At 43.3% G+C, this 20,452-nt stretch overlaps 1 long non-coding RNA gene across 1 annotated transcript in view; it reads right to left on the minus strand.

Moving 5' to 3' along the window:
• Positions 1–13,524: 13,524 nt before the first annotated feature.
• Positions 13,525–20,452, minus strand: part of LOC141049677 (uncharacterized) — a 217,912-nt gene continuing 210,984 nt past the window's right edge. The window contains exons 2-3 of the long non-coding RNA XR_012220413.1: positions 14,733–14,812; positions 13,525–14,353 (exon numbers count right to left, since the gene is read on the minus strand). This is a non-coding gene — a long non-coding RNA (uncharacterized lncRNA). The remainder of the gene's footprint in view (positions 14,354–14,732; positions 14,813–20,452) is intronic.

A 20,452-nucleotide genomic window follows, 5' to 3' on the forward strand; every position in this document is an offset into this window, starting at 1 on the left:
TATTAATTAAAAATACCATCTAAAAAGCAAAATACTATCAAGGGACACCAAGCAGAGAAAAGAGGGAATATTGCACCAAAATTAGTATTAGTAGCCGAGGGCATGAGTGTTGCATCCGACGAATGGGAAAAACTTACAATGTATATTTTTCTGTTTTGAGTTCTTTCTCCAATCAGTAAAATTCCCTGTCGTTGCTAGGCAGAATTAGACTGTGTGAAGATTGTCCCTATGTCCCTCCCATAGTGGAGCTCTGTATTAGGTTGCTCCTCCCTTCTTCCTCAGTTTAGTCTACAGCAGCCATTACTGTAAACTCATGTGTACTGCCCTGTACAGATTACTCCTTTGGACCTACTGTTCATTGTAAACTAATACAAGATTTTGGAAGAAAAAAGCATCGTTTCTCCTGGTCTTTCTACAGTTGCATTGCCGGTGGAGTTAAAACTATCTGCGTATGCCTGGTGGTGTGAGTACAAGTTATACAATTATTTAAGAAGCTGATAATTAGAACGCTTGGTATTTACAGCCATCAGGAAGAGGTAGCATAGTAATAAGGAATAACTGTGATCAGGAATAGTATAGAGCTGTAATCCAAGAATAGGATTGTTTATAAAGCTAACTTAAAGCTAAATTAACAGCAGCTTACATGGCTGCAGACATTCTCTGTGCTCTTCACCTCAGAAAATTGCACAGCCAAAGATATACATGTTACTAAGAACAGTTCACAGCCTGTAATCCAGAGAAAGAATCATATATAACCTATTGAGAAGCAGCAGTTTTCATAGACTTGCAACACTTTCTCTGTGCTCTACAGCTCAGCTATTTGCAACTTTGTATTGGTCTCCTTGACAGCTAGGAGCAGAACAGCCCCCACCCTTGCACTCCTGCTGCTATGTCCGAGACTTTCACTGCCAATCTTGCAGCAGCAAGAAATGGAAACAGAACTTACAGTTTGCAGTGAAAGATCCATACAATCAACCAATCCTACATGGAAGAGAATTGCTACACCACTTAACTGTGTGCGGCTCTCACGAGTTACCACCAGAGGGAGCCCTTGAACAATTGTACTCTGCATACCAGTCTTATAAAGACACTTGTGAAAAATACATCTGCACTCTGCTGAAATATGCCAGAGTCTCTAAAGGAACATCAGGACTTCCAGCAGCTCAATGCCGAACGAGATTGCACTGTGTCTGACAATGTGGACAATACAGAAGCAAAAATCGCACAGATCCAGGTCCGCTAGGAGCTGAAAACACTCAGTCAAGTCAAGCTCATTTAGGGACTCGACCCTCAGTGAGCAATTCATAAGATTGCGTGCCTAAGCGGAATCTACAAAAGTGCAAGCCGTTTTCGCCCAAAGGAATGCAGAGAGTTGGAAACGGTATCTGCACGCAAGAAGCAGAGATGGAAGCTAAATCTGCACGCGAGATGGCGGAAATAGAAGCCCTGCAGAAGGAATGTGAACACGCAGCAGCCATGGCAAAGCTATAGGTCTTCCAGCAAGCCCTAATAAATTTTATTTCTATAGCGCCGACATATTCCGCAGTCTTTACATTTCAGAAGGGACTTGTACAGACAATAGACATTACAGCATAACAATAATCACAAAGATCATAACAGATACCAAGAGGAATGAGGGCCCTGCTCGCAGGCTTACAATTTATGAGGAAAAAGGTAGACACGAAAGGTGGATGGTAACAATTGCCCTGATTGTATGGACCAACCATAATGTTAAGTGTGTAACAGTACAGACACAGAGGACTAATGGATGCATAAAGCATGTGCGAACATGATGCGGGGAACATGGTTTTGGTAAAACTTTTAACTGTGCCACACAGGTATAGATTAGGTTAATGCGTTGAGGCAATACGCCAGTCTGAATAAATACGTTTTCAGGGCACGCTTAAAATTGTGGGGATTGGGGACTAATCGTATTGACCTGGGAAGTGCATTCCAAAGAACTGGCGCAGCATTTTTATAGTCTTGGAGACGGGAGTGGGAGGTTCTGATAATTGAGGATGCTAACCTCAGGTCATCAGCAGAACGGAGTGTGCTGGTAGGATGGTATACTGAATCAAGGGAGGAGATGTAGGGTGGTGCTGAGCCATGGAGGGCTTTGTGGGTGAGGGTAATAAATTTATACTGAATTCTGGAGTGGATGGGTAGCAAGTGTAAGGACTGGCACAAGGTAGAGGCGTCGGTGTAACGATTGGCAAGGAATATGATCCTGGCTGCAGCATTCAAGACAGATAGGAGGGGGGAGAGTTTGGTAATAGGGAGACCGATTAGAAGAGAGTTACAATAGTCGAGACGAGAATGAATAAGAGAAACAGTAAGAGTTTTTGCGGAGTCAAAAGTAAGAAAAGTCGAATTCTAGAAATGTTTTTGAGGTGCAGATAACAAGAGCGAGCCAGTGATCGTATGTGGGGGCAAAGGAAAGCTCGGAGTCAAGTATGACCCCAAGACAGCGGGCATGTTGCTGGGGAGTAATAGTGGAACCACAAACGGAAATGGCAATGCCGGGTATAGGTACTTTAGTAGCGGGAGGAAACACAAGGAGTTTAGACTTTGACAGATTCAGTTTCAGATATAGTGAGGACATGATGTTAGACACAGCGTTTAAACAATCGCTGGTGTTTTCAAGAAAGGCTGGCATGATGTCAGGGGAAGAAGCATATAATTGGGTGTCATCAGCATAGAGATGGTATTGGAAACCAAATCTACTGATTGTTTGACCAATAGGGGCAGTGTACAAAGAGAAGAGGAGGGGGCCTAGGACTGATCCTTGAGGAGCCCCAACAGTATGGGGAAGATGAGAGGAGGAACCAGCAAAAGATACAGTAAAGGAGCGGTCAGAGAGATAGGAGGAAAACCAGGAGAGAACTATGTCTTTGAGGCCAATGGAATGGAGCATAGTGAGGAGGAGCTGATGATCCACAGTGTTGAATGCTGCAGAGGGATCCAAGAGAATTAGCATGGAGTAATGACCATTTGATTTAGCTGTTAGTAGATCATTAGAGACTTTAGTGAGGGCAGTTTCAGTAGAGTGTAAAGAGTGGAAACCAGATTGTAGAGGGTCAAGAAGAGAGTTATCAAAGAGATAGCGGATAAGATGGGAGTGGACCAGGCATTCCAGGAGTTTAGAGATGAAAGGAAGATTAGAGACAGGTCTATAGTTAGCGGCACAGTTTTGATCGAGGGATGATTTTTTAAGTAGTGGATGTATGATGGCATGCTTAAATGAGGAGGGAAAGATACCAGAAGAGAGAGAGAGGTTAAATATTTTAGTTAGGTGAGGGGTGACAGCAGGGGAAAGGGACTGGAGGAGATGTGACGGAAATGGGTCACTGGTGCAAGTGGTTGGGCGAGAAGATGCAAGGAGCCTGCTTACTTCTTCTGTGACTGGTTCAAAATCAGAGAGTGAGCTAGATGCAGTGGGGGAGGGAGGACAGTGAATGGTATAAGATGATTGGGACATAATTTTCTGTCGGATCTGGTCATTTTTTTCTTTGAAGTAATTCGCCAGATCGTCAGCTCGAAGCTCCGTGGTTGGGGCCTGTACTCTTGGGTTGAGTAGAGAATGAAAAAGAGACGTTTAGTGTTATTGGACAGTGAGGTGATATGGGTGTTGAAATAGGTTTGTTTGGAGAGGAGAAGGGCAGTGTTGTGTGTTCGAAGCATAAACTTATAATGGATGAAATCTTCGTGTAGATTGGATTTTCTCCACAGACATTCGGTGCACCTGGAGCACTGTTGCAGGAAACGTATTTGCAGGGTGTGCCAGGGTGGTCGCCGTCTGTGTTGTGGTGTTCTATGTATAGGAGGTGAAAATTCATCCAGGGCACTTTGAAGTGTTTCATTGTAATGCTTCAATGCAGAATCAGGACATGAGAGGGAGGAGATAGGGGCCAATGAAGACTGCAAGTTCTTCATAAGTTTCTGGGTGTTAATGGCCTGTATGTTTCTATAAGTATGGACAGTGGGTGTGACCTGAGTGGCCTGGCAGTTTTTGATACAGAATGAAAGAAGGTTGTGGTCAGAGAGCTGGAGAGGGGAGTTTGCAAAATCATCCACTGCACAAAGCCGAGAGAAGATAAAGTCGAGGGAGTTTCAGTCTTCATGCATTGGAGAATTAGTAAGCTGCGAAAGGCCAAATGAGGAGGCTAGAGATAAAAGGTGAGTAGAAGATGGGGTGAGGGGAAGAGCAATGGGGATGTTGAAATCTCCCATGATGTGGGTAGGGATATAGGAGAGAAAATGTGGAAGCCAAGTGGCAAAATGATCCAGGAACTGATGGGAGGGGCCGGGAGGACGATATACCACCGCCACTCTCATGGAGAAGGGGGTGTAGAGTTTGACAGCATGGACCTCAAAAGAAGGGAAGACAAGTGAGTAGAGATGAGCGACTTTGCCTTTTTTTGGGTCGAGTCGGGTTTCAAGAAACCCGACTTTCTTAAAAGTCGGGTTGAACGAAATCGGCTGACTATAGGGAAAAGTCAGGGTCCGACTGAAACACGAAACCCAATGCAAGTCAATGGGAAGCAAAGTCGGCAGGGAGTGGAGGACAGTAAACACATCTACAGTGCCCATTTCAATGCCAATGACATCAATTCTTATAACTTAAGCTTGTCAACCTTAATTTACATTATAATAATAGTTACGCATTGAAAACTGGGGGTTATTTGGCTAAAGTTGTGGGGGGTAGGGCTGGCGCCAGGTTTTCGTGTGCCCTGGGCCAAAGAGTGTCAGTGCGCACATAACACATACCACATTTCATAATGCTCTGATACGGCACAGAAATATAGGTATAGTACAATGAAAAATACTTCACTGCTTACATGACATGCCTGATATCTATTTTAAATTCTACAATAGCTAAAAAAACAGACAGTATTATGGCCACCACCTAGTGCGCCATACAGAATAATGAGTCCCATATATTTCTCCGTACAGAATAATTGGTCCCATATAATGTTCCATACAGTATATGATGAGCTCCACATAATGCTACAGTCTATGTTGGTCCCCATGGATGATGCTCCACTGTCTTATGGGCCCAAATAATGCTCCATAGAGTCCACATATAATGGGCCCCATTTCTAATGCTCCAGTGTATAATGGGCCCTGTAAATGCTGCTCCAGTGTCTGATGTCCCCCATTTGGAATGCTCCAGTACATGTTGGTCCACATGGACGATGCTCCAGTGTGTTATGGGCCCAAATTATGCTCCATATATAATGGGCCCCATTTCTAATGCTCTAGTATATAATAGGCCCCGTAAATGCTGCTCCAGTGTCTGATGTCCCCCATTTGGAATGCTCCAGTATATGTTGGTCCCCATGGACGATGCTCCAGTGTGTTATGGGCCCAAATTATGCTCCATATATAATGGGCCCCATTTCAAATGCTCCAGTGTATAATGGGCCCCGTAAATGCTGCTCCAGTGTCTGATGTCCCCCATTTGGAATGCTCCAGTATATGTTGGTCCCCATGGACGATGCTCCAGTGTGTTATGGGCCCAAATTATGTTCCATATATAATGGTCCCCATTTCTAATGCTCCAGTGTGTAATGGGCCCTGTAAATGCTGCTCCAGTGTCTGATGTCCCCCATTTGGAATGCTCCAGTATATGATGGGCCAAATGGATGATGCTCCAGTGTATGATGGGCCCCATATATCATTCTCCAGTGTATATTGCTCCCCCCAAAAATGCTCCCAACATTTAAAAAAATTAAATACCTCTCCTCGCTGGGCGCTGCTCTTCTCTGGACTCCTCAGCATTGCCATCTTCAAGCTCTCTGCACTTGTACTGTTTCAGTAGAGGGCATACAGACGTGATGTCATCGTGCTTTCAAACCTGAATGTCACTGTCAGGAAAGGCAGAAGACATCACGGCGGTGGAGCAGGGAGAGGTAAGTATTGCAAGAGCTGTGGCCCTGAGCAAGCATGGGGGGCCACTCGTGGGTGACTGCACTGGCACAGGGCCCCTCATAGTATGACGGTATGTCTGACGGCGAGTGGGCCCTCCCACCGGCAGAGACACTTTTGCGTACCATGAGGGGCCCTGTGCCACTGCCGTCGCCCACGAGTAGGACACCCCCATCTGCTCAGGGAACTGGCACTTTCATCTGCACCTTCCTCTGTGTCACCGTGTAAGGTGGTATAGTATGCGGGAAGGGGCACCTGAGTTTCATCAGTGTCACATTCTGGCTCTGTAGAGTGCGAGGGGAATATAGTGCTGTGGGTCAATGTACCAACAGAATCATCTACCAGTGGCTGTGCATCAGTGCACTCCATCTCCGATTCATGTTGGACTGGGGATTTCAGAATTTCACTTGATAACACAGGCATGGCATGTGAAAAGAGCTCCATGGAGTAATCTGAAGTGTGGGCTGCCACATTCTTCACTTTCAGTGGGGGTGAAGGACACAAGGAAAGGTGTTATTCCTGACCAGAAGCCTGCTGACTCTCTGTTGACTCTGTGCTTGCAGTTTTTGTAACTTCAGAAGATGAGGCAATAGAGCTGGAGGCTGTTTCGGCAATGTAAGCCACAACCTGTTCCTGATGCTCCGGCTTTAAAAGCGGTTTACCTACTCCCAGAAAAGGGAACCTTAAAGGCCTTCTTGTGCCAGATGATGACGCAGGCTCAACACCTCCTGCCTTAGCTGCTATTGTGCTTTTGCCAGAACCAGCCGATGCACCACCACCATCAGTACCAGCTGCGCCCCGCGCCAACGTCCGCGGCCTCTTCCACCAGAATTCCTCATGTTTGGGAAAATGTACCAAAAAAGCAGCAGAGAAATGGTACTGTATGAGTAGCGTACAGCTGTGTAAGGTGTATGTAAGAAGTGAAATCTCCGTATATATTTTGTGAGTCACAGACGCTCACCCAGTATGTATTTCACCGTAATCCAACAAGCAGATATACGGTACTGTATCAGAGGTGTACAGCTGTATACGTTGTTGGTGAAACTGTCAATCTCCGTATATGTATTTACGGAGTGTCACACACACGCTGACTCTGTGTAGATGTGATCGTAACAAGAACAGCAGATATCCGATACTGTTTGAGAATCGGACAGCTCAATATGGTGTATGGAGAAATAGAAATGTCTATATATGAATTTACGGAATGTCACACACACACGCTGACTCTATGTAGATGTGACCATAATAAGAACAGCAGATATCCGATACAGTTTGAGAATCGGACTCCTCAATACGGTGTATGGAGAAATGGAAATGTCCGTATTTGTATTTAGGGAATATCACACACACGATGACTCTGTGTAGATGTAACCGTAATAAGAACAGCAGATATACAATACTGTTTGAGAATTGGACAGATCAATACGGTGTATGGAGAAATGGAAATGTCCGTATATGTATTTAGGGAATGTTACACACACACACACTGACTCTGTGTAGATGTGACCGTAATAAGAACAGCAGATATCCGATACTAAACCTACAAAAGACAAAATGAAAAAACCTTGCTATAATTAAATAAGTAAAAACCAAAAGTGCATTTAAATCATACAGAGTTCTTAGTAATACTGTATTTGATCACACATAGCATAAAAGCCGTCCCACCATCGACAAGGTGACTGTGGTCGGGGCGGTCGTACACTGTCTTGTATTAATAACCTCATCATGTGTCAAAGTTGACATCTGTGTGAATAAGGGCAGACAAGGACCGGGTCCCAACCACTAGGACACCAGTCAGGGGAAGCCTTTAAATACAATTTCCAGCTCAGGAGAGGGAGGCCACACCCCTGCTTGCACAGAATGCAAAAATACAAAGAAAAAACACAAAAATTGAGCTTGGTTTGAGTTGGTACACATGCAGCATATAAATGCATGTTCACATGGCCAAAAAGCATACAAAACCTACAAAAGACAAAATGAAAAAACCCTGCTAAAATTAAATAAGTAAAAAGCAAAAGTGCATTTAAATCATACAGAGTTCTTAGTAATACTGTATTTGATCAAACATAGCATAAAAGGCGTCCCACCATCGACAAGGTGACTGTGGTCGGGGCGGTCCTACACTGTCTAGTATTAATAACCTTATCATGTGTCAAAATTGACGTCTGTGTGAATAAGGGCAGACAAGGACCGGGTCCCAACCACTAGGACACCAGTCAGGGGAAGCCTTTAAATATGTATGCTTTTTGGCCATGTGAACATGCATGTAAATGCTGCATGTGTACCAACTCAAACCAAGCTCAATTTTTGTGAGATATCCGATACTTGAGAATCGGACACCTCTATACGGTGTATGTATGGAAAAATGTTAATCTCCGTGTATTTTTTATGGAGTCACACACATATAGCATGTATTTGTCCGTGATACCAGCCGGTACACGGTAGTGTGTGAGGAGCGTATACCTCTATACCGTGTTTGCAAAAATTTACGCTCAGTAACTACTGTGCAGAGAAAAGGTATAACATTTTTTTTTCTTTTAAAAAAGCACTCTGCACAGCAGTGTGCAAACAGCAATGGAGCTATCAGGGAGCCTTATAAGGCAGCCTGATCACCAACAGAGCTGCTGCACATAAAAGTGTGAAAAAATGAACGCTTGGTAACTGTGCAGAGAAAAGGAATAAAAGTGTTTTTGCTTTTAAAAAAGCACTCTGCACAGCAATGTGCAAACAGCAATGCAGCTATCAGGGAGCCTTATAAGGCAGCCTAATCACCAACAGAGCTGCTGCACACAAATATAGCCTCCCCTGTAACTGCACACTATACAGTTGTGTTGTACAGTGAAAATCACTATCAGCAGAAGCAATTTTTTTTTCCTGCCTAAACACTCTCCCTATTGAGAACGAGCAGCAGCAACCTCTCCCTATGCTAAGATCGGCAGAAGTAAGATGGCAGTCGGCGGTCACGGCCTTTTATAGCCACTGTGACGCCACACAAAGCCAGCCAATCACTTGGATGCCCTTCTCTAAGATGGTGGAGTTCGCTGCCTATGTAATCACGTTGCCCACAGTGTGCATCCTTGATGATTGGCTGAGAAAAGGTGCAGGAAGCATTGTGGGAAACGCAACTTTGGCGCTCAAGTCGGTGACCTCATGGCTGACCTCACGCTATGGTCAGGTTTCGATTGGCGAAACCGGACTTTAGCAAAAGTCAGCGAATTCTGAATTTGGCCGACCCGTTTCGCTCAACTCTGAGGGTACTTGAGGGATAACCTGAAAGGTACATTTTGGTGACTGGAGCAGACCAACGCCTCCACCTGCTCTATTGTCTGATCTTGGGGTATGAGAGAAGTGTAGTCCACCATATGAAAGAGCAGCAGCAGCGGTAGTGTCTGACTGCTGGATCCGGGTTTCAGTAAGAGCCAGAAGGTTAAGAGAATTAGAAAGGAAGAAGTCATGAATGAGGAGAGTTTGTTACACACTAAGCGAGAATTCCAAAGGGCACAATTAAGAGAGACAGATGGCATGCAGGGAATAATAATAAGATTAGAGGGGTTTCTGAGTGTAGCAGTTGGGGGGTTTGACTTTCTATAACATGGGGGACCAGGGTTGGGAGCAATGTCTCCTGCGACTAGGAGAAGGAGGATAGAAAGAGTGAGCAGATGTTTAAGTGATTTGTGGGAGCGTCTCTGATGATGAATGGTGGGACTGAATGGATCTGTGCAATTTAGCAATGTGAAAAGAGCGTGAGCGCTATACATAGGAGAGAAAAGGAGTGAGGGTCCGATATGGATGGAGTGTAGAGCGTTAATGCCAGGGCGGTGGATGTGTGTGAATGCAGCGGCCAGGATATAAATAACACAAATGCATATAGTATATATTTGTTGTAATCCAAATGTACAGGGAGTACATGTATATAAATGTCTTACCTGTCTCCTGCCCTGTCTAACTGCCATGTTATAACTGCCTCATACTTTGATTTAAATGTTATTCGATTAAATGTGCATAAATGCCCCCTGCATAAATGCCTTCCCCAAGCTATGTCTGAATATATGGGAGGTTAAGGCTTAGATCTCCTTTTTTTTTTGCTCTTTCTCTTCTCGTTAATCAATCAAACTAAATTGAGACAGCAGGACCCAATAAATGTTGTGGTCAGATAAACAAATGTCCAGCACTACATGGATCATAAAGCACTTTGAAAAGTTTCATGACCTCACAACATAAGAGGACAAGCAGAGTAAGTTGAAATAACTATATACCAGATATAAGCTTGCATAGTTGAAAACACATATGTAGCATTCAGGATTAACTGCTGCTGATATTGAGTGGAGTAGAGACACACATGAGTTGATTCAGAGCAGAGATTGAAAAAGCTGGTTACCAGATATAAGCTTGCATAGTTGAAAACACATATGTAGCATTCAGGATTAACTGCTTGCTGACATTGAATGGAGTGGAGACACACGAGTTGATTCAGAGCAGAGATTGAAAAAGCTGGTTACCAGATATAAGCTTGTATAGTTGAAAACACATATGTAGCATGACATGTATCTTGGCATCACTGCTGCTGAAGAGCTGGATCTGCTAATCAGGTGGCTCAGACCTCAATCCACAGAGTGAGTCAAGAGGCTCAGATCCGTCCACATCAGTAATCCAGCAGCTGGTCTCATGGCTGCATGGGAAAGACTAGAATGTAGCTTTAGCAGTCCCGAAGCTATTGAGAATGCATTGTTCAAGCGACTACAGAATTTCCCCCAAAATATCTGGCAAGGACAGTTCAAAATTCCTAGAGCTCAGCGACCCACTCATAGAGCTCCAGTTAGCCAAGGCAGACACGCACCTAACTGGCCTCATTACCTGGACACCGCTCATGGGGTGAAACCCATAGTTGCCAAGTTACCCTACAACATACAAGAAAGGTGGACCATACGAGGGTCAAACTACAAAAGACAATGCCAAGTCTCTTTTCCTCCATTTTCCTATTTTTGTGACTTCATCAAGGAGATTGCAGAGTGCAAAACCGACCCCAGCTTCTGCTATAAAGAACCCAGTGGCTCTGCGTCATCTCCTAAGTACAGTGTCATGATCCAGCAACTCACCACCTACAGAAGAAGACAAGGTGATCATTTGGGTCATGAGCATCAAACCCACCGAAGACAACTACAAAAGCTGGGTAGCTCCCTCACGTTCTCTTCCAGCAAAGGCTGAGTTGCCAAGGGATCCACAGCAAGTAATAGCTAAGTTTCCAACCTTTGACGCCTATCTCCATCACAAGCCTGGTCAAGCCGAAGCCATGCTAGACTTCAGTGCTCAGCGTGAGAGCCCCTCGTTCAACAGACTACCTCTTACCGATGGTGCTAGCATTCTCCCCACACAACGCAGCCTCAGCACACTGCTGGATGTCGAACAAGACACGTTCACTTCCCAAGCATCACCCTGTGATGAACTTGCTATCGAATGAGGGGCCTTGTCTGTTGAAAACAGCATCCACAGTCCTTTTGGGTTCAAAACACCCATCGCAGTTCAATGCAGGGTATCACTGAGACAGCTTGCTACTTAGGACACCACCAGGAACACTGTGTTACCATCTCAGAGACAGCAAAGGTAGGAGACGGGGAAGAAGTCCCTAAAGACCTTACAGCAACTCCAAGTCCTGCACCATAGTTCTTTAAAGACTCTTTCAACCGTCATCAAGAGACAAGTCTACATTTCTTATGACACATCTATGAAGACTACAGCTGCAGGAATCTCTCCAAGTGCATCAGTTTGCTGGCTCCTTAGAGCAGGAGTCACATGAACGTAACATTGTCGCTGACTGCCACGGCGGGGAGCATACCTTCGCATACTACTGCCGTGTTAGGACTCAGGACTATCAGCGTCCAACTGAACTTTGAACTTCCCCTTGTGGACTGGAACTTCTACTGTTGGGTTGGTGGAAGAGTTGGCATGTTGTGGCTTCTCTAATGTGAAGATGGGTTTGCTATTGGACTCCTTTTTCTATTCTTTCATTCAAGGACTACATTTTACTGCAAGTATGGACTTGATTACTGCATTATTGTTGCATTGTTTTTCCTTCTCTCCTCTCATTGCAGGTTTCATGACATCGAGGGACAGAGTCGACTCCTTATGTCACACAAGGACATATGAAATCTGACGATTTCAGACAGGGAGTGTTGTGTCCCATGAATGGGAACAACTTGCAATGTATATTTTTCTATGTTGAGTTTTTTCTCCAATCAGTAAAATTCTCTGTTGTTGCTAGGCAGAATTAGACTTTGTGAAGATTGTCCCTATGTCCCTCCCGTAGTTGGGCTCTGTATTAGGTTGCTCCTCCCTTCTTCCTCAGTTTTAGTCTCCAGTAGCCATTACTGTAGATGCATGTGTACTGCCTTGTACAGATTACTCCTTTTTACTTACTATTCATTGTAAACCAATACAAGATTTTGGAAGAAAACAGCATAGTTTTTCCTGGTCCTTCTACATTTGCATTGCCAGTGGAGTTATCCTATCTGCGGACACCTGGTCGTGTGAGTACGAGTTATACAATTATCTAAGAAGCTGATAATTAGAACGCTTGGAATTTGCAGCCTTTAGCAAGAGGCAGAATAATGAGATACATTTGAAAAAACCCACCCTATAAAGTAACCAATTTTTTTCAAAATTATTGGACTAAATGTAAGCAATGTCCCAATGCAGTTACCCCTTATAAGTAGGGAAATCAATAACCATTGTAGAACTACATGTGAACAATATCCCAATGAAGTTTCCCCTTATGAATAGGTAACAGTAAATGAATGAGACATAAGACAGTATTAATCCCAGTTTCATAACACCTAAAGACCAGATGCACTAATAGTGCTATAATAGCCATAAATGAAATTGTCTATTATGCCCTGGATTGTTATACTCTTATTAATGAAGGTTACATTACCGGTAACAAGAGGTCACATTAGTCTGCTCGGCGTCCCCTTACCCCGACACGCATTTCACTGACAGCTTCTTCCGGGCACAATCATTTATGGGACAGTCTCCTATGCCCTGGATAATCAGAGAAATGATTTCCCTGACCCCTCTGTTATCTGGTGCAGCACAGAGTTCAAGATGTTTCCACTACTTATCTGTTACCACTACTCATTTAAGTAACTTTTACTCACTACACAGGCTCTCTTAGCCTGAGCAGGTCCTCTGATTCTGATACTAAATGAAGGGAAACCAGGCCTTCATTGCTGCAAATGAACAGACAAGTAAAACATAGACAAGTGCACTGAACATAAGTCCTTGTGAGGGCCAGAAACTCACATATCTCACAAGTCATCATCTTCTTCTGGCAGTGCTGTGGCCTGACAATAAAATACATAAAAAATATACATTGCAAAAGATCAATGCAAAATCATAGATCCCACATGCCAAACATAACAATAATAATAATAATAATAATAATAATAATAATAATAATAATAACAACAACAACAGCCTAACTGGCAATTTGGTGGCTGAAGTTCACCTTCACTCTCGTATAGTGTATCACGATCACAAAGACACTTTTTTTTAGGTTGTAAAAGATTAAATAGATTTCAGCCATTTTTAGAAGAGTTTTTTTGGTTGGTTCTGTTTTTTTTATTTAGACATTTTTAAAATTTTGTTTTTTTTATGACAAAACGCAGAGTAGAAACACAGAAAAATAATCACTGTACCACTTTTTATAGTTCACTATTAACTTACAGGTAACAACTAGGCATAATATTTACTGAAAACAAAAAAGATGGAAAAAATGCAGAAAAAAAAGATGGCAAAACACGGTTTCTTCCCAACATCACTGTACGAAACAATCCTTGAGGACAGAGTTCTGAAAGGTGAAAATTTGCCAGCCGAAAACACCAGAGGTCAAAAACTGGTTATAGGCATATCACCCTATTTACTGAAAAGCAGGAAAATCTTCCTAATCATTTCTGCTTCTGCCTTTTTGCATCCTTCAAACCCCTTTAAGGAATTATTAAGTTTCAGAAGACATTCTTATCTAATTCACTTTTAGAAAGTGTGCAGTACACAGAATAAGAAAAAGACAGAAACATGGTATTTATGGATTGCAAATTAATGCATAGGAGAATTGTTTTTTCCCTATCGCCCTCTTAGCTCACATCTCAACAGACTTTTTTTCACATTGCGGAATTTATTTGAAAAGGTTCACTGTGTCTTCATATGAGTAGATGTCATGCTTAGGTAAAAAAAACAGAAAAATCACAAGATGCGAAAAGTCAAAATTGTCAATTGTGAAGGCATGGCGTGTTCCACTGGGCAAAACAGAAGAAGAAATACTTGCAAACGATCTTTAGAAGAAAAGAAAAAAATAAGAGATTAGACACAGCCTCAGAATGAAGATGAAAAGGGCTCGGAGCTTTATTCTTGGAGAAGGTTTGCTACAGGAAATCTGTGGAAGGAGGAGAATATTATCAGATAGGTCATCAGTTGAGTAATGAGAACTAGAAGACATGCTAAGAGCTGCAAGGTGATTGCATATCTCCGAGGATGACCTCTACATGTTTCTAGAAATGTATATGGACAGAAAATAAAAAGAAGAAATCAAAGACCAAATTGAATTGATGAAAAGAAGCGGCACACCGATAACATCACGGCCATACAGCAATCAGCAGCGCTACATATTGGCAAGCAAGTGCTTTCTGCAAGCAATGTTAGAGACTGATATTGAAAATCAGCCCAAAGTAAATATATAGAAAATCATTACTTTTGTAAATTTGTACAAGATTAAAGAAAACATGATCACTTTCGTTAAAAAAATACCACCTCACCTGACCATAGGTTGTGATGGATATTGTGGCTGAGCCTCAATCATTACAATGGAGCTAGGCTGGAATCTGGGAAGTGGTTTCTGGAAGAAAAAAAAACATGTTTTTATAATATTAAATAATCCATTTAAAAGTATGACTGTGGTTATACCTTGGAGCAGCGTGTTTTTTTTTGTTTTTTGGGCGTAGGAGAACATGTTTTTGCTGCAATTTTGTAACATTGTTGCAAATTGAGGCAACAAAGCCAAAACTAAGGTGTTTTTCTTCTGGAGCTATATCCTCTGCATATGCACTATAAGGTAATTCTGATGTCACAGGTGACTGGATACTCTGCATCCAGCAGGGTGAATTTCTATGACACCCATGACCCTGGATACAACGCCTCCAGCAGGGCGAATTTAAACAATGAAACATGCAGCCGGATACACCGCCTCCAGCAGGCGAATTTCAATAGTTACACGTGTATCTGGATACACCGCCTCCAGCAGGGCAAATTTACAGAGATAAGGGAAACACCAGGGAAACTGATACAATGGAGGGCCCTGCAATAGGGAACGGGGACGTGGAGACATCCTGCACTCCCCTGAGTCAGTGTCTCTACACTCCTGATGGTCCATAGGCAGGTTCCGCACCTGGCGACGAGTAGGATACCTAAAAACCCTAGCTCGCCCTGAACCTATCCCTTTCTAATGAATTGGATGGTGCAGAAACTAATCCCACCACTGCACTAAAACACATAAGAAAAGTTACAAACAGGGAAAAACCACTTAGCTTTGCTCTGTTGCTATTGCTCCCAGCAACAGAGTCCAGCACCTGAGTGCAGCTTTCCTCCTGAATAGCTGCTACTTCACCAAACCTTTGTCAGAGCTACAAGGAACTCCTCACTGTTGCTCCTTCCACACCAGGGCTCTGACTGAGCTGCAAGGAACTCCTCTCTAACTCCTTCCTCCACCAAGGATGGTTGGAAATGACCAATATCACCAACAGTGAGTGAGACCACCTGACACTCCTTTATAGACAAGAGCCAGAGTAATCACACCTGCTAGTGATTCCCATGTAATAATGCTAGCCACCACCGGGGGCAAACTAGAACTAAAGACACCACTGTGTAATGACCCTAATGGTCACCGGGGGCTAAACTAACTTTAAGCAAACAGCTTAAAGGAAAAAAAGGTTACATGTGCTTTTATCTGTCACAATCCAGCATGGATCGTGACAGTAATATGGATGTCATGGGATGAAAACCCTAACAAAGAGAAGCTCTAACACTAGCAGACTAGACTTGAACTGGCATTAATATACTGTATAAATAGCTGGTATTAAGGGCTGAATCATGACTGGAGGAGCTGCTAAGAAAGCACATGGATCACATATACTGTAAGTGCGCTCAAAATTGTGCCATTTTTGGCCTCCATTTAAATTTTGTTGCAGTGTTTTAGCGAACTTATTGACACCAGTTTGTTGTTCAAAATAGTTACCTACAGGCTAGCTATTTAAAACTGTGGTTTTCCATCACACGGATCACACATAAGTTCACTTCAAATTCAGCATTTGTAATGAATGTGGAAAATATTGTCCTCCATTTAAAATGGGCAAGGCACGTGGTGATATAGAAGAGTTAATGGTTTGCCTTTATATCCCTTTAATTGCCTTTAAAACTTCAATTGCCTTTTGCTTATTATTGCTAGAATTATTCTTATGTCACTGCAGACTATTAGTCTCTGTTTTCAAGGAGACTATACTTGTTATCGTATATGTTCTCAATAAACAGCAGCAACATGTTTTGGGTACATTGTAAACAAGGTATGACCCTGAGGGGTGGAGGTCTACATGAGCTCCATAGAGTTACATTTGTTGTAAATGGTATAAAATATTGCCTTGTATTTCATTACGTCAGATAAAGTGATCTGCCCACGGCCCATGTGTGAGCAGTCTCTTTTGTCTCCAAGCGCTTGTAAATTAAGGGCGTAAACTCCTAATCTGGCCTCACTGGTGATCTGGCATACCTGACTTTGGTCAGAACAAAAACAGCTACGGCAGTTTGGCGCCCAACGTGGGGCCGTGGAAACCAGCCTATTTGGAATCCGTATGTGGAAGCTTCCTGGGAGGTTGGACACGCAAAATTCCGGCTTCAGCAGGTGAGAACATTTATTCTTACATTATTTTGCATTTGCAACCTCTCTAAGGATCTCCGCATATCTCTAGGTAAGGCTGTACAACACGGTTCAAAAGAACCTACATCACCAGTGAGCAGTGACTATGTCCGTATGAGAGTTGAATAATAGAGTAATAAGATAATAATTGTCATCTGTATTATCTGTCAATCTGTTCTGGCAATATACTAATATACTTACTGGTTGTGCACTGGTGTACTGTGTAGCAGAGAGCCTGGGATAGACTCCGTGCAGTGTTTATTTTGGATTGGTAGTAAATCACATGAGGATGTATTTTGTATAATGCTGTGGTTTTTGGTTGTTTTGGTTTTCAGTGATTCTTGTTGTTTAAGAAGTTGGCTTTGGTGTTCTCAGAGTGTCAGTGGACACTGCTGTAGGTTAATGTGTCAAATCTAATGTGCAAGATAGGCAGGCTGTGTGAATCCTTATATATATGTCTATGAGAACCTCTGAATGAGATGAGAGATGAGTAATTGAGTATAAGGGATTTTTTGTTATCTTCTCTTGTACAATTAAAAGACCACTGAAAAGTGAGAGAAAAAAAAATCCCTGAATGAGCACGCATGAATGAATTTGATGAATTTGCACCATTCTGTGAAGATTGCACATGAGTTCTAGGGGTACTGAGTCAAGGGGCAGAGCCCTACAGAATTTTTTCATGGACTCCTAATATTATTACCTTTCCAGTTCTAGTGCAAGGTCCAGGACGGGTACTTTACAGATATTTCAATCTACATCTGAGATTGAATGAATTGAGTAATGATATAGCTTGTGTTATATGTGGTATGACATTGGAAAGTTTTCTGGAATCATTTGGCCAGGCAAGGGCAAGGCATGGATACTCACATTATACAGTTATTTGCCCATACAGTGAAGTCCAGTGGTCACTAGAGATTGATGAGGGTTTTGCAGAGATTGATTCTGATTAAGTCTAAAGAACTACGGAATTCTGTTACTTTGTGAAGGACGCTACATTCTGATGGGAGGGGGGGAATGAAAGGGCTGCATGTCCTCTTCTACTCTCCTCTCGTTCTTATCTCTTATCTCTGCTGAGTGTCTAATGGGAGGATTTATGGAGCTGCGTTCAAAATTCTCTGTATTTCTATCCTTCGTGAGGTACGCGCTGAGAGATCTGTGGTTTGTTTAAAGCAACAGTGCTGTACAAAAGGGGAGAAAAGAAACTGTGCCTATTTTAAGGAAATGTGTGCAAGATTGTTCGATCTTCAATGTGATTGAAAGATTGGTAAAAGATTCACCTGCTTCAAGTTGAGTGATTGATGCGTAGCTGACTGTGGATCAACAAAGGAAGTAGCCGATTGTATGGCTGATAAAGTAGGTTAGAGGCCTATCACACCTGGGCCTTCTTACTTTAGTCAGCAGGTTTTTTTGTTGTGGGTGAGAGGCGAGGGCAAAGAGTCTTCTGGCTACACCTTGGCAGGCTCACTCTGACTTGCTATGTGTGGCCTGTAGGACAAGGTCCAGGCACACAGAAGGGCATTTCAGAAAAAAGATGAGCTGTCTAAGTTGAAGCAGCCTTCCCATGTTCCATGGAGTGGGCTGGAAGGAAAAAGGCCTATTCCTATCTAGCCAGCTGATCTAATGGGTGAGAGGCAGAGAGCTTCTCGTTACATCCTGTAGGTCTACCGGGTGAGAGGCAAGGAGCCTTCACGCTACACCTTGGCAGGCTCTCTCTGACTTGCTCTGTGTGGCCTGTAAGACAAAGTCAGGCACACAGGAAGCCCAGCAGGAAGCGCCCAACGAGAAATGGAGCCGGCCGATCTTGCGTGATCAGCGATAGCCAGCGGGGGAGCCGGTCGGAGGTAAGTAACACACATAGCGATATCGCTAGCAATATCACTATAACGTCACAAAATCTGTGACGTTATAGCGATATTGCTAGCGATATAGCTATGTGTAAAACCCCCTTTAGGCTGGAGAAACATTTGCATGACTTGTACTGCAACCCGACCTAAGCAAATTGCACTAAATCCTGTCCGGACAAGATCACATGTAGTGACAGAGGAGGCTGACTCACTAGAGAGAGCATTGACTTTTGGGGAAGAAGCTAGTAGTGGTCCTGAGGAAGAGGAAGCTGGGGAACAGCATGTCACCCCCACTGATCATCCAGTCACCTCCACGACCAGACCCATGACCAGAGAAACATCCACATCGAGACAGAGAAGGGCGACTAGAATAAGACAGATACAGGAGTATTATCCCCTGGGGCCCCTTTGATCAGCTGGCTATGCTAAAGCAGTTGCCTAACCCTGAAAACCAACCATTCCCATTTTATAGACAAATAAAGGAAATACAGCGGGCATATAAGTGTACCTGGGCAGACCTAGAGAGTTTGGTGAGTTCAAAGGCAGGTGACGTACTAGGACACATAACTAAGACACATACAGATGTGGCAAAGGATCAAGCTCGGGGCATGGATGATAAATCTGCACGGTCTGGGGTGACATACTGTGAATCACTAAAACAATGGGCTATAGTGAAACAATCAGAGCAGTCTGTACTCCTGACTGACGTGACACAGCAAAAAGGAGAGAGTGTAGAGATGTACTTTGGATGGTTACAGCTGAAATGGGCAGACATGGGGTACAGTCTCATAAGCCCACTCGACGTTAAAATACTGGTGAATGCATTCATTGACGGTATGAGCAAAGGCTTACGAGATGCAGTACAGACAGCCAGACCTGAATGGAGAAATGTAGATCCAACAGATCTCCTGAAGATGGCTAAAGGAGTTGAACAAACAAGAACAATAAGATGACCTGTCATGTATGCTGGAACACAAGGAAAACAGTGGAGACATAACAAGGGACCTAGGGACATAGAAACAGTGAGGTGCAAGAATTGTGGTGAGAATGGGCACTACGCCAACCATTGCAAAAACCCTATAAAGGAGAGTAAGCAGACCAATCTTCCACCTTCTCCACATACAGACTAGGAAACTGGCAACCCAGTGACAAATGTGTGCCCTGTTCTTGTCCCCTCCGGACCTGGTCCTGCCTTGATGACCACCATAACAATGCCGGGAGAGAAAGAGGCAGAATTTTTGATTGACACTGGGGCAGCCGGGACTGTGGTACACAACAATTTGATAATGCCAGACATGATTACTAATGAGATTGTGGAATGTGTGGGGGTAGAGTGGAAAGTGAAAGAAGCCCCTATGACTAAACAAATAAGACTAAAATTACGAGATAGCCAAGAGGTGCTTACAAAACTTATTGTTAGTGACAATAAGCCTATGAATTTACTGGGAGCAGATGTGCTGAGTGCGATCCAGGCCACCATACAGTACTCTCCTGAAGGTATTACAGTCACAAGTCCCCTCTCAGATAAACATTTGTGTAAGACTGCAGCAATGGTGTATATGACAAAAGCGGTGAAACTAACACCTGACACCAAAATGTCTGAGGATGAGGAAATGGGACAGGTGCCAGACACTGTTTGGCCAAGGGGGAAAACTGATGTGGGTCGGCTGCCCATTCCCCCTGTCATGATTAAATTGAAAAAAGGAACCACTCCTCCTTGTTTAAA

This window comes from Dendrobates tinctorius, unplaced genomic scaffold (assembly GCF_039654945.1).
Source record: "Dendrobates tinctorius isolate UK_male_01 unplaced genomic scaffold, ASM3965494v1 ptg000147l, whole genome shotgun sequence".
Taxonomy (NCBI): domain Eukaryota; kingdom Metazoa; phylum Chordata; class Amphibia; order Anura; family Dendrobatidae; genus Dendrobates; species Dendrobates tinctorius.